The following is a 15333-nucleotide window of genomic DNA, read 5'->3' on the forward strand; positions in this document are numbered from 1 at the left end:
CGTGCAGGCAAACATCTAACACCACCTGGCGGCTCTGGTCAGCACCACTGACCGGGCCGCTAAAAGCTTGGTCTGCAGTGCAGCTGGGCTAAGGCAAGCTCTCTGCCTGCCCTAGCTCCACGTGGCTCCTGGAAGCAGCCAACATGTCTCTCCTACTCCTAGGTGCAGGGACAGCCACGGGGGCTCCATGCACTCCCCCTGCCCTGAGCACCAGCTCCACAGCTCCCATTGGCTGGGAACCATGGCCAATGGGAGCTGCAGGGACAGCACCTAAGGGCACAGGTGGCACATGTGGGCGTGGGCAGCATGCTGAGACCCCTGGCACCTCTGACTAGGACTGGGATATGCCGGCAGCTTCCAGGAGCCACCTGAGGTAAGCGCCACCTGGCCAGAGCTTGCATCCCAAATCTCCTCCGACACCCCAACCTCCTGCCCCAGGTTGGAATTCCCTCCTGCACTCTAACTCCTTCCCAGAGCCCAGACCCCAAACCCCTGCCCCAGCCCTGAGTGGCACCCCACACCCCCAACCCTTTGCTTCAGCCCTGAGCCCCCTCCTGCATCCAAACTCCCTCTTGGAGCCCACACCATGCACCTCCTCCCATACCCAAACCCCTCGCCCCAGCCCTGACCCCCTCCTTCACTCCGAGACCCTTGGCCCTCTCCTGCACCCCAAATCCCTCATCCCTGGCCCCACCCCAGAGCCCACATCCCAGCCAGAACCCTCACCCTGTCACACCCCAACCCCCCTGTCCTAGCCCAGAGCCCCCTAAGCCCTTCATTTCTAGCCCCACCCCAGAGCCTGCACCCCCCCATTCGGAGTCCTCACCCCCCTCCCTCCGCACCCCAACCCCTTGCCCCAGACCCATGAAAATGTGTGAGGGTGGAGCAGAACAAGTGATGGTGTGAGAGGGATGGAGTGAGGAGGCGGGGCCTCAGGCAAGGGGCGAGGCAGGCGTGGGGCACGGGTGTTCGGTTTTGTGAGATTAGAAAATTGGTAACCCTAGTTCATGCCCTTCCAGAACTTCATCTTCAGAGCTAAATAACTACTTTCTAATGGTAAATTGGGGTATGTGGAAGAGAGCATAACATTTAAGAGTGATTATTTTAAGTCAGTATGAATCTTAATTTGCTGACAGTATATACACCACTTGTATAGAAAAGAGAAACGTAAGTGTAAGTCATTATCTTGGGAGACTGCAATGATGGTTAGTAAAACAGGCACCCTTTCTCTAAAAGCGGGTGTCCTCTCCAGAATCCCCATCAATGGAAAGGGACAGCCGTCAGCAAGTACACTCCAGTCAAATAATGGATAGAAAACAGTAGATGACAGCACCAGAAAGGAAGATTCTTCTTTTTCTTTCCTGTGGGCACAACGTAGAAATTCTGGAGCGAATCGCATACTCATAAAGAACCCTCCATGGAAGATCTGAAGGTACTTAGAAAACATAGCAAGCTTCCACTCAGTCTGAATCATCAACCTCTCCAGGTCCGATTTCCTTACTGCTATTTATTATTTCTATAGCTTCATTGGTGTGCATGACACTCTCTAGACAGAAAACAAGACTCTTATCCTGAAAAGTGAACAGTCCAACTTGGATTAAACAGATGAAGACAGGATGGAGGTAAATGTTGCAACAAAGTCAGATAGTTCAAACTAAGTTCAGCACATGCCTTGCTCATTCCGTTGATTTAAATATATATAAGTTTTAATACATCCCAACTTTGATGATATAGGATTGTGAAGGCCTGCAGAACAAGCAAGAGGCATGAGCTGCCAGCCCTACTGAAATCTGAAGATCAGCAGAGTTTCCTCACAGATCTTGGGGCATCTGCAGAGGGAAGGAGCATTCCTCCGAGGGGGTTATAACTCTTCACAACTTCCTGGGTGCCCCCGTAGAAGCCACGCCATCAATACCCCCTCACCTAAGCCGGACTGCTACAGTCAAAACATAAAAAACATAATTGGAGATATACCTATCTCTCAGAACTGTCAGGGACCTTGAAAGGTCATCAAGTCCAGCCCCCTGCCTTCACTAGCAGGACCAAGTACTGGTCCCACTAAGGTGATCTGACAGTGCAGAGTGGGGACACAAGGGGACCGTGGAAATCTAGAGAACAAAATAAACAGGTATTTCCTTTCAAAGAGGAAAAACACAGTACAGGAATAATTCCCACACTTTTCCTATAAACTTCAGGAGAAGATGCAATAAAGAATATAATTATTAAATCAAATCAAATAGGATTGTCAAGCCCGCTGAAGATATCAACTTAATGTTCTGGTAGCAGGGGCAAAAAAGCAATTTTTCCACTGGAATCAATGACCAAATGTGTTAAGTGCAAATTAACTGTGGTTTATTGCTGTATTCTCAGATACAGAGTGGTAGGAAAAAGTATTTGACTAGATCATCTGAGGTGTACTAAATATAATTTGCAAGTTTTCAAGAGATTAAAACACCAGCATAAATATTGTCCAGAATATTTAATATTTCTAAAATCTGCCTGACAGTAAGGGCCAAATTCTGTTCTCAAAGCAGTGCCCAGCTTCCACTGACATCAAAGGAAGCTACCCAGAAGAATGCACAGACACAGAGACATGGCCATAGCACACTCTGGGACTGGAAGATGCATTTCCTGCAGCTAGGATTAGTTGAAGTTAGATGTACCTCAGGAGGTGCTACCTCAGCAGAGAGAGAACGTCACATATCATAATATACCCTACAGCACCTAGTGACATTTTGCAGAGAGTTACATTCGCCTGTCGAGGGCAGAGATGTCAGATTGCAGTGCTGTTAGAATGGAATTACCAGAACTGATGAGCGTTTTCCCTTCAGCCTGGCAGTTTGTCGCCAGAAGATCGCACCACACCTTTCCCAGGAAAGGGAAATGGTTCAGCAGCCGGCTACAGGCCTGGGCCAGGCTGCTAGTTACAGGACTGTTCGAGTCAGTACAAAACTCTTCGGGTTTGGCAGACAGCAGCAGTTAGCTCACAGAACAGAGTGCAGCTGAGGCAGCCAGATCTATCTCAAAGCCAGGAAGTCCAATATTCAACAGGGTGGGGCCAGGAGACAAACTAAGTGACAAAGGAGAAGGCGGTTCCAAAGGATGGCTGGCATTTTAGCCATGGTTTCTCATGAACTAAGCAGGAAAGGAAAGCAAAGCAAACGTGTACATTTTAATACCCAGAATATCCACAACCAAAGCCTTCATGCAAAACCATTCAGGAACTAAGTATCAGAGGGGTAGCCGTGTTAGTTTGGATCTGTAAAAGCAACAAAGAATCCTGTGGCACCTTATAGACTAACAGACGTTTTGCAGCATGAGCTTTCGTGGGTGAATCCCCACTTCTTCGGATGCAAGTCATTCAGGAACTATTTCTAGTCAAATAAAATTCAGCATTTCTGCCATCCTTACTCTCCTTGAGTTGTCCCTCACTCCTCAAGTAGTAACTTGGACTGCTGAAAGCTAGGAACCACTCAACACACGAAGGGGTGCAAAATCCAGTCCAACTATTCATTTAAAGCTGAACATTATTTTTTACTGTCCATTTTGGTAAAGTGTATAAATGTGTGAAAATGTATTTCAATAATGGAGCATTAAACAGATACTCAAGTACATAAAACTTGACTCATTACATCCCTGTTCATTTTGTTCTATACTTCTCATACTGACAGCTAATAATTTTACAAACCTGGGACCTGGTCCAGCAAACACTTACTACCAGGTATAGTGCTTACTACCGCATGTAAAACCGTGGGACCACTCACAGTAGTGAACACTACACCCAGTAGAGTTTACTTAAGCTGTAACTCAATTCTCCTACCAACCAATAACCCTACTGAGAAATCAAAAACACAGCTCGTATTTTGGAATAATGAACCAAACTAACAGAGCTGCTCATTTAGGCTCAATAAGCAAAAAACGCTCATTGAAGCCTACACTGAGTGTAATGAGAGCTTTGCCTATGCAGATACAGCAGGAGCTAGGATTACTAGTCCTCTGATCTAATTATTCTGAAATAATTAGATTGTATTGCATTCTACACTGCAAATTACTTCAGGTGTTTTAATGGAGAGGAAAGGAACATTTAAGCACTTTTGTAGAGGAGTACTTTAAAAGAGAGATATACACATGATAGAAACAAATGCATCCAGCGGGCAAACGCACCTAGTCTGGAATGGATGAAAAGTACCACCACCAGTAAAGAGCTGCCAGTTCTCTGCAGGAACAAAGGAAAAGCTCTCCTTTTTAAAACCCATTTCATCTTCTATCCCTCTTAAACATTGCGTCAAACAAGTTATCAGCATAAGTGAAAACCATATTGACATGTAAAACCACCGTACATAAATGGTTGAAGAAGCACCAAGGTTAAAACTTTTTTTTTAAATGTGTCCTTACCTGAGTATAAGTAAGTTAAATTATTAACATTGAAAAAAATGCCAATGTCTAAATTTGTTATTGTGAGAATCAGGAGGACCAAGATGCTAGGATAAGAGTGACTGTGTCAGCACCCCTACTGAACCTCTTAGCATGTGTTTTCAGAGGCATTGGCAAGCTCAGACTGAGCAAAGTGGTCACAGTTCTTAAAATGCTGGACCAAGATTCCAACTAACCTGACTTGATTGCTCACTCAATTTTACATGATGTTCAATGTTACAAAAAACCAAAAGGTGACTATTTCATCCACGCCCCCTGTATCTGCAAAGAAGCTTCACCGTAATGTAACAATGGCATCAGCTTAAGCAACTGACTGAAAGGTTGTCATCCCAGGGGCAGCTGGAGGATAACCAAATTCAGGCAATTACAGTTCTCCATGTGGAAGATTCAGCAGCCTGGCAGGTATCTGATGCTTTTATATGGAAGGAGGAAGATGACAGAGGATTAACCTCAGCGAAAATGTTACATACAAGACATTTCATTTTTTATTTGTCATGTGCAGTAATATGAAGCAGTTGATGCACAAGTGACTAAGCTAAAGCTTAAAGCTCAAACTTCTGAATTCGGGGAACTACGTGACACCTCGGGAGATTTGTTCCACATACGAGCCAAATGACCATGTGAGGTTCAGACTGCTGCCGGAAGCCGGTTTAGCTCAAGACACAAACTAATGAAAAGCAATTCATGCAACGAGTACCTAGCCCACAGTGAGACAGGAAGGAAACCAAAATGGCAACTGAAACAGGAATGAAAGGTTTTTAGGGCAGGCAGAATTTCCTCTGCACTAGAAGTTAAGAATACAAGCTAAGAAATTGCACAGCACTCCATGAAAAACTCCATTAATGCACCAAGCATGGGGAGAGGAGAAAAAGAGGGGAACAAACATTTTTCAAAGATTTATCATACAGTTAAACCCAGTACTGTCTGTGTACTTGAATGGCAGCAAGCAGTGATGCAAATCTCAGCATAGGTCCTGTGACTGGAGAGCAAACTGTTTCAGATTAGCAAATACATCTAAGTACTGATGGCACAGTTGTATCCTTTTCACTGTATATTGGAACGCAAGACACTAATTCCAAGGAAAATATACCGGACAGTAGCCAAGGAATCTACAGCAAACCTGTATTCCAGTTCATGTAATATCGCTTGACCCCAATGTTATTACTACCGATAAATGGTAGTTTCAGCTTTTAAATGCAATAATTATACAGAAAACATTGAGAGATGAATGAAGTGATGCTAGTGATGGAGTGTGTGGATGGAAACCACTCAATTTATCAAGAGGTGCAGAAAGTAAATGGGGCACTAGAAAACACTCAATAAAACACTTACATTGACCCACTTCCCCTTTGCTAATGTTGCACCTGTGTAGACACACACAGATCACAGAGTGGCATTCAGGAATCTCTCAAGCTATAAAGTCTGCATATTTTTTCCTTAGAGGTAACCCGCACTGAACAGACTCTTCTTTGCTCATACACATTATTAGCAATTCCTCTGAAAACCAAAACATGCTAAACTCAGGAAGAATCTGAAAGCCTCAGCTGAAGCAACTGGTTACAATTAGACAGGGCATGCACACAGATTGGAGCTTCAGAAAAGGAGGAGACACACTGGTTAGAATGTACTGTATGTATAACCTGAAGTTCTCCTCTACTTCCTTCTGCAAAGAAAAAGAGAGGAAGGAGAAGAACAGAGTCATTAGAGTAGATTTTTGCCATGGACTTTGCGACAGAGCTTTGAAAACCGGAGTAAACTTTTGCTGAGAGTTCAAGAGCTGTTTGTGCGGTGGGAAGGTTTTCACATGCTTGTCTGGAACATTTACATATTAAGGTCTATTTAGCTAAAATGTGGATAATTTTTAATTAGAGTTATAACCTCGGGGTTCACGTTCTTACGCATATTAAATTGTTTTTAAACAAAGGCTTCAGTTCCCTTTTCATTAAAAAAAGACAAACTTTTTCATAATCCAATTTTCTTCTCAGAATTATGCACCACACACTTTACATGCCTGACAGATAAGGCCGAAGAGGGAAGACCCTCTTAAACACTTCCAGGGCGATTAGTCTGGACTTGACACATTCCTCGGACAAGTCTATCTTCTGTTATTACTTATATTTAGATCAAATGCCTAAGCAACTGAATGCTGAAGAAAATCAAGAGGGGTAAAATGGTTCCATTTATTAAAACCGTAGTGAACATTTTTCAAGCTTGCATTTTTCAACGACTTTTTTTTTCTGATGTAAGGTTATTGAATTTTGCCTGCAAGTGCATTAGTAAAGCTTCCCTAAGTATTATTAACCTTGCTACAAGTGGCCCTTTTATCTTTTCCATGAAGACCATTTTCAGTTAGGTGGCACCATCAGCTATTAGCACATTGCCAAGGGTTGGCTCTCGTGAATGAACCACTGCAGAGGCCATTACGCTACGAAACGTATGCAAATACATCTGTATGTGTGAACATGGGGGAGTAAGAGAAAGAGTCCATCAGTCTGCTATGTTATTTACCAACGTTCCTTCATATTCCCATCTCTCTTTCTACTCTTTCCCCCAATCTTCTCCTAGCTGCACTTCTCCATCCCTCTTTCATCCTATCCATCTCACCTGAAAAGGACACCAACTCATATGGCCAGTGCCTCCTACCTCATACAGCTAACAGAAACAGAGCTCCCATGCCCTATCTGCACGCCCAACACAAGACTTGCAACAATGATTCAGAGTTCTGCAGGGTAAGCACCAGCTCATTGCTCAATACATTCCGGGGTGCTTTCAGGCACGGGAAGCATTACAAGCTTGGAATCTCTGAGGACCATACACCTGGTGTCTTACAGAGAGTGCAGCCACAAGGGGTGGCAGTGCAATGAAGCAGTAGAAGCCAGTAAAGATCCCTGGAAGGTTGAGGATGTTTGGGTGCAGTGCTCCTCTCCCCATGCCACAGCAGGCTAGAGCTCTATCCTGGCCGACGTACATATACCTTTCAAAAGGGGGTCCAGAAATAGCAGGCAGTTACCACTTTCTCAGTCTTTGCAAGGATGCTGCCATTTTCCTGCATAACTTAGAATCATAGAATATCAGGGTTGGAAGGGACCTCAGGAGGTCATCTAGTCCAACCCCCTGCTCAAAGCAGGACCAATTCCCAACTAAATCATCCCAGCCAGGGCTTTGTCAAGCCTGACCTTAAAAACCTCTAAGGAAGGAGATTCCACCACCTCCCTAGGGAACCCATTCCAGTGCTTCACCACCCTCCTAGTGAAATAGTGTTTCCTAATATCCAACCTAAACCTCCCCCATTGCAACTTGAGACCATTACTCCTTGTTCCGTCATCGGGTACCACTGAGAACAGTCTTGATCCATCCTCTTTGGAACGCCCTTTCAGGTAGTTGAAAGCAGCTATCAAATCCCCCCTCATTCTTCTCTTCTGCAGACTAAACAATCCCAGTTCCCTCAGCCTCTCCTCCTAAGTTATGTGCTCCAGCCCCCTGATCATTTTTGTTGCCCTCCGCTGGACTCTTTCCAATTTTTCCACATCCTTCTTGTAGTGGGGGGCCCAAAACTGGACACAGTACTACAGATGAGGCCTCACCAATGTCAAATATAGGGGAATGATCACATCCCTCGATCTGCTGGCAATGCCCCTACTTATACAACCCAAAATGCCATTAGCCTTCTTGGCATCAACAACACACTGCTGACTCATATCCAGCTTCTCATCCACTGTAACCCCTAGGTCCTTTTCTGCAGAACTGCTTCCTAGCCATTCGGTCCTTAGTCTGTAACAGTGAATGGGATTCTTCCATCCTAAGTGCAGGACTCTGCACTTGTCCTTGTTTAACCTCATCAGGTTTCTTTTGGCCCAGGCCTCTAATTTGTCTAGGTCCCTCTGTATCCTATCCCTACCCTCCAGCGTATCTACCACTCCTCCAAGATTAGTGTCATCTGCAAACTTGCTGAGAGTGCAGTCCACGCCGTCCTCCAGATCACTAATGAAGTTATCGAACAAAACTTGTATTACTTTACTACTAGACAGGGAGCAGGAATTTCACATGGACACAGATAACTTGCACCATTTATCACAGAAAGGAGGTCCATTTCTTATTTCTCTCCCCTCACTTCCTGGCTTCTTCATCCTAATGACAGAACAAATTATATGTCAGAGGGTTTAGGTAGAGCCTAAGAATGGTTAATGGGGTCTGCTACAGTCTAGTGGTGGCCTTTTCAAGGCAGGTTACAAGATTCATCTGCTTTCCCTGGCTTTTCTAGAACAGTGGCTAGGCACTTTATAAATGGGGAAAAATAAATACTGAAATCAGGAAACATGCTTCCTCCTTTCCTAATTTTTCTGTTAATCAGAAAATGGCAACAACTGTGGAATGAGACATTCTTGGTCACAGAAAAGCTGAAGCTTCAAGAGGAATTTATTAGAGTATACTCTTTAGGTGTCTTTGTGTATTTATACATTTGATTTGAAAAGACCAAAGTCTTCCTTTCTTCCTACCCTTTCTCTTTGTCTGTCAGCAGAACGGCAGTCTCCGTGGTATAAATTTTACCTTTTTTGTGAGTTTTTCTAAGCAAAGACCACTTCTGTTTTTAATAAGATTTTTACTTAATTAATAAAAAAATCTGAGGGTTTCCTACAGCGAAACTAGACTCCCCAAAATAAAATAAAGCAGTACTGTACTTTAAAAGATAATTCCAACATTAGTGAAGTTATGCAGAAGTCACGCAAACTCTTAGCTGCTACTTGCACTTCTAGTTCACAGTGATTCGTAGGTATACAAAGAGCCATTTCACAAACCTTCCAGCGCAATAGTTCTGTGTCTGTATGTAGGAATCAAATGACTAGAGAAAACAAGCACTAAGTCAAGTCCACATAGCAACTAGGGGCAATCAGTTGAATCGCTAAAACAATTTGTAAAATTGCTCTATATAGGGTATAATTACATATGTGCGATCACTAAGATATTATTAAAACAGACAAGCTGCTTTCAACTCAATCACTGAAAGTCAAATCATTTTATGCAAATGACAAGCAAGAATGAAGCTAAAACTTACACTTTTAGCAGAGATTCTGGATCAGAATATGTATGACTACACAATCAAAATATTGCAACAGAAAAATTTAATGAACAGACTTCTATACAGATTTCAATTCAAATAAAATGTTAATTTAGTTTTAGGCTATGTTTGAGCAACTACACTTGATGGAATGGCTAAAAAATCTGTGTGTATAAGATCATGAAAGTCTTCAAAAGCATAATATTCAATGGTGTTTTTATCTTAATGCTGACGATATGGAAACCAAGATGGACACCAGTATGAGCATATGAATTTATCCAGCTCCTTGAATCTGCACCTCAAAATACTGAGACCCAGTAAATCTGATGATCTTCACGGGCAATGCACAGTAACACACTGCAACAGTACAATATTACCACCCCAGTTTTCAGGATTGATGCTGGTTGCCACAAACTGGTGGCACAAAGTATATTGCATTGCTAAAATGTCACTAAGTTTAAAAAAAACAGGAGTCCTTGTGGCACCTTAAAGACTAACAAATTTATTTTAGCATGAGCTTTCATGAGCTAAAGCTCACTTCTTCGGATGCATAGAATGGAACACACAGACAGGAGATATTTATACATACAGAGAACATGAAAAGGTGGAAGTATGCATACCAACAGGCAGAGTCTAATCAATTGAGATGAGCTATCGTTTTTAATCTTTTAATCTTTTAATCTTTAATCGTTTTAGTCTTTAAGGTGCCACAAGTACTCCTGTTTTTTTTGCGGATACAGACTAACACGGCTGCTACTCTGAAACTAAGTTTAAAGACACTGGGCCATTCTAAAATATCATACCTGGTCCGCTAGTAATCTGAGAAAATTGGGGTAACCAATTCTAACAGCTGGACTAATTTGTTGCTCTTACTGGGCCACAGAGAGGATAACTATATTTGTTACATACATAGAACTATTAAACAAATATTATTAAAGGTTGCAAATTCAAGCACTCAAAAGCTAGTAAATTCTAGAATTAAGCTGCCTTCATTCAGCTCTTTAGTGCACATGCATTATGATACAGCCTCTAATTACATGATCTCAAATTATTTTTTCTACAGGATCAGTGCCTCGTTCAGTACACAGAATGGACCAGGTTCTGGAGATGAATCCAAGTTGTGCAGTGAAGGGATGTTGTTGTCTGTAGAAGCCCTGCCTCATTTGCCACAGAAGATGGAATGCGTGTAATGAATAAGACGGGATTGAAGGAAGAGAAAGGATGGTTTCATGGTTAAGATAACTAAATGTAGCCTTGGAATATTGGATTCTATCCCTGTCTGTCACGGAGTTCCTTGTAGACTTGGGAAAATAACCCCCTTTTTTTTTTTGGTTTGGTGGCCAAACAGAATTTTTTTTTTATTTTGGGTACACCCCAAACTAATTAAAGTGTTTTAAAAAAATTTCAGTGAACCAAAAAAAAAGTTTAAAAAATTGTAGGGCTGTCAATCACAGTTAACACAAAAAAATTAATTGCGATTAACAAAAGAAATAGTATTTTTCAATTCACGTCATACAAGTATAGTAGTACCATCTCTTTATCGTGAAAGTACATCTTAGATTTTTTTTGTTACATAACTGCACTAAAAAACAAAACAATGTAAAACTAAGTCTACAAGTCCACTCAGTCCTATTTCTTGTTCAAACTTGTTTGTCTTAGCGATTGGGTGTTTATAATGCTGCCTGCTTCTTATTTACAGTGTCACCTGAAACTGAGAACAGGCGTTCTCATGGCACCTTTGTAGCCAGCATTGCAAAGTATTTATGTGCCAGATATGCTGAACATTAGTATGCCCCACCACTTCGTCGGATGCATGTTAATGTTTGTGAAACCCTCAGACATAATTTAGTTGGGGATTGGTCCTGCTTTGAGCAGGGGGTTGGACTAGATACCTCCTGAGGTCCTTTCCAACCCTGATGTTCTATGATTCTAGGATAGTGATGCATGCTGTAGAACAGCCCATGAGGAAATAAACAATTCTGTCTTTAGAGCAGGGTTTAAACATTGTGCAGCAAATGAGGTCTGGGGCCGCACACTGAACCACCAGAAGAAAACAAAAGCCAAAATATTGAACAGTTGTTCATTGTAAAAGACTACCAGTCAGCTTGTGCACTGAACGAGGCAGGTATCCGGTGAAGGGGAAAAAACAGTATGTCATCATGGAATTAAGACTGTATCACGCACATAAGAAGTGATATATTCAAGCTAGGGTATATCATCATTATGTGGATCAGCACTAGGGAGAGATGCGACACTGACAACAGAGGAATGGCAAAGCTCAGGAATTTGGGGGCGGGGGGCATTCTAGGCTCTGGAGAAGAGTGTGCACTGATAGGTACAGACTCTTCTGCCCATTTCCCCTGTCATAGGTTTATTCCCCACTTTGAACTTTAGCATTCACAAGATGGGGACCTGCATGGACTCCTCTAAACTAAAATCCTAGTTTAGATCTGGTTCTTGCTGCCACCAGTCAAGTTTTAAGTGTCTGACACACTCCCTGTTCCCCCAAAAACTTCCCCTGGGGAACACAGATCCAAACACCTTGAATCTCAGCACAAAGGGAAATAATCCATTTCCCCCACCTTCTTCCCCCTCCCCTTGTCCTTGGGAGAGATACCTTGATTCAAACTCCTTGAATCAAACAAAGAGGGATTCACTTTTCCCCCTCCCCTTCCCCTGAAAATCCAAACAAGGGAAGAAATCACTCAAGTTCTAAAAGAAAAGATTTTATTAAAGAGAGAAAAAAAAGTACACTCTCTCTGTATTACCAGAACACAAAAATACAGGGTCTAACTTATAAACCTGGAGAGACTTCCCCTCCCTCCTCCTCAGAACAATCAAAGTAACAGCAAACAGAAATAAAGATATTTCTCCAGCAACCACACAATTGCAAATGCAGAAATTAATTAGAAGATTAATTCGCCTTTCTAATGCTCACTATACTGGATAGTAGGAAATACTCCAGGAGAACTTGGAGACATGTCTGGCCTCTCTTAGATCCAAAGAGAGCACGGCAATCCAAACGAAGGACACAGACAAAGACCTCCCTCCACGGAGATTTGAAATTATCCTGTCCCTTGATTGGTCCTCTGGTCAGGTGTTCATCAGGTTACTGAGCTTGTTAACCCTTTACAGGTAAAAGAGACCTTAACCCTTATGTGTTTATGACATCCCCAAACACAGCATCTTCTGCTCAACCCTCCAATTTGTCCCTGTCCGAATCCTGTCTCTTTCCCAGCCCTAGCGTCTCATTCTCCTTGCACAGCCATTCAGTTCTCCTCTGCACCTCATTTCCCCTGACCTCCTTCCCCTGCCCCACTGCTTCTGCGTCCAATCTCCTTGCCCAGCCAGCCCGTTTACACACACGCACTCCTTATGCCAACCTACTCTCCCCCTCTCCCCATACAGGTCCATCTCGTCTCCTCTACACCAGATTAGGTAGCTTCCTCCTCCATGCTGCCTGGGCCCAGCAAGGAGTCATTTAGAGCAGGGGGTCTCAACCTTTTTCTTGCTGAGGCCCCCCTCAACATGCTATAAAAACGCCAGGGCCTGGCAAAGGGGGAGGGGGGGGAAGAGTGCAGGGCTCCGGGTCCGGGGGCACTCTTGGGCATAGGCCTAGTTTTACTTCTATTTTGGGGGAGGGGGCAAGGGCTGGTGGGGCTCAAGCCAGTGCCACACAGCAGGGTCCAGGGAGGGAGCGCCACCTCCACCCCCTGACTCATGCAGGAGGCCACCCGGCCTGCCTGGGCTGTGCGGGGGACGCAAGCAAAAATATAGTTCAAAGCAGGGACTCAGTTCAAAAAATTTCAAAAAACTGCTCAGGATGCAGGTACGGGGTAGCTAGGGGCTGTGTGGGGGCAGTGGGTAGCTAGGGGCTGTGTGAGGGCAGCGGGGTAGCTCAGGGTGCAGGTAGGGGGTCGCTAGGGGCTGGGTGAGGGCAGGGGTAGCTCAGGGTGCAGGAGGGGTAGCTAGGGGCTGTGTGGGGGCAGGGGTAGCTAGGGGCTGTGTGGGGCAGGGGTAGCTGGGGCTGTGTGGGGGCAGGGGTAGCTGGGGCTGTGTGAGGGCAGGGGTAGCTAGGGGCTGTGTGCAGACAGGGGTAGCTCAGGATGCAGGTAGGGGTAGCTGGGGGCTGTGTGAGGGCAGGGGTAGCTCAGGGTGCAGGGAGGGGTAGCTTGGGGCTGTGTGGGGGGAGGGGGTAGCTCAGGATGCAGGGAGGGGGTCGCTAGGGGCTGTGTGAGGGCAGGGGGTAGCTCAGGGTACAGGTAGGGGGTAGCTAGGGCTGTGTGGGGGCAGGGGGTAGCTCAGGGTGCCGGGAGGGGGTAGCTGGGGGCTGTGTCCAGGCAGGGGGTAGCTCAGGGTGCAGGTAGGGGGTAACTAGGGGCTGTGTGAGGGCAGGGGGTCGCTAGGGGCTGTGTGAGGGCAGGGGGTCGCTAGGGGCTGTATGAGGGCAGGGGGGTAGCTCAGGGTGCAGGTAGGGGGTAGCTAGGGTCTGTGTGAGGGCAGGGGGGTAGCTCAGTGTGCAGGGAGGGGGTAGCTAGGGGCTGTGTGCAGGCAGGGGGTAGCTCAGGGTGCAGGGAGGGGGTAGCTAGGGGCTGTGTGAGGGCAGGGGATAGCTAGGGGCTGTATACGGGCCAAGGGGGATCCCAGTGTGGCTCCTGACTTCAGCCCCCATGCTGCTCCTGGCCGGAATGGGGGTGTTGGGGGAACCGGATTTCCGCTGTGGGGCTCCGCGGCCCCCAGAAAGGGCTCACGGCCCCTAGGGGGCCACAGACCCGCAGTTAAGAACCGCTGATTTAGAGCAAGGACAGAGAGGCTCCCTGCTCTTAATTCAGGTGCCCAGATCTGGACCTGGCACAGGCCACAGCAGCCCAGAGCTGCAATGGTGGGGAAAATCCGGTTCAGCCCTGGGGCAGCAGCATGCTCAGTGCAGGGGGCATCTGGGGAATAGCCACTGAAATATAACTGCTCTACTGAGCATGTGTGAACTCAAGTTTTTCAAAGGCCTGTAAAAGTTGGCCAAACATGGACAGTTTTTTGTTGTTGAATGGATTCTTTTTAAACGGGGATGGGAATAGGTACTTCCCAGAAACAAAAGCCATCCCCCTGGCAACTTACAAAACATGTGGCAATGGAGCAGAAATAAAACGTCAGAATTTAATGTGGGCAAAATGTATTTTCCACTAGTTTTATTCTTGGAAAAGGCTGAACATTTTGGCTTAAAAAAATAATAATAATCAGCCTCAGGCAGACACCTTGAATGGAAAATATCAGTCAAACTAGCTGAATGTTCGGCAAAGTTATAAGCAACTGAAAACAAAGTAATTTAATGGGAAGCGTCAGACACCCTTAATAAAAGGCAATGCTACCAGCCCTGCCTAGAATTATTTGCCTTCAAGCCATCACCAAAAATTAATACTTAATTCAACTCTTACTACAGAACTCCATCCAACAGACTTGTTCAATTCTGAGCTTCCTCAATTTGTCAGAGGATATTCCTTTTTATTCAAATTCAGCTGAAACACAATCACTATTTAGATACATCTGTCACGTTCTAAATTGTTCATGTAATTTGCATTTGGGTACAACTATAAGTAATTTAAACCTTTATACCAATGATTCCTTCATCAGAACACACAATGATTTATTAATACCTTCCAGGTTATTTCTGCTCCTTCACTGCATAGTTACCAGCTGTCTCTATTAAATATCTTGAACTAAACTTTCAGACTAAGATATAAACAACTATCATTCAAGGTCAGAGTTGCTTAGAGGCAAGCAGGAGGGATTAGGTCACCAGTGGAGCTGACCTAGACACTTATAAAGGCTGTAAAAACAGAAAAACA

The 15333-nt window shown here is 44.6% G+C and overlaps 1 protein-coding gene across 4 annotated transcripts in view; it reads right to left on the bottom strand.

The window, feature by feature from the left end:
- The window catches only part of UNC13B (unc-13 homolog B), a 354256-nt gene that overhangs the window by 136235 nt on the left and 202688 nt on the right, over positions 1-15333 (bottom strand). The gene's annotated exons all lie outside the window — the stretch shown is intronic.

Source organism: Mauremys reevesii, linkage group 6 (genome assembly GCF_016161935.1).
Source record: "Mauremys reevesii isolate NIE-2019 linkage group 6, ASM1616193v1, whole genome shotgun sequence".
NCBI classification, from domain to species: domain Eukaryota; kingdom Metazoa; phylum Chordata; order Testudines; family Geoemydidae; genus Mauremys; species Mauremys reevesii.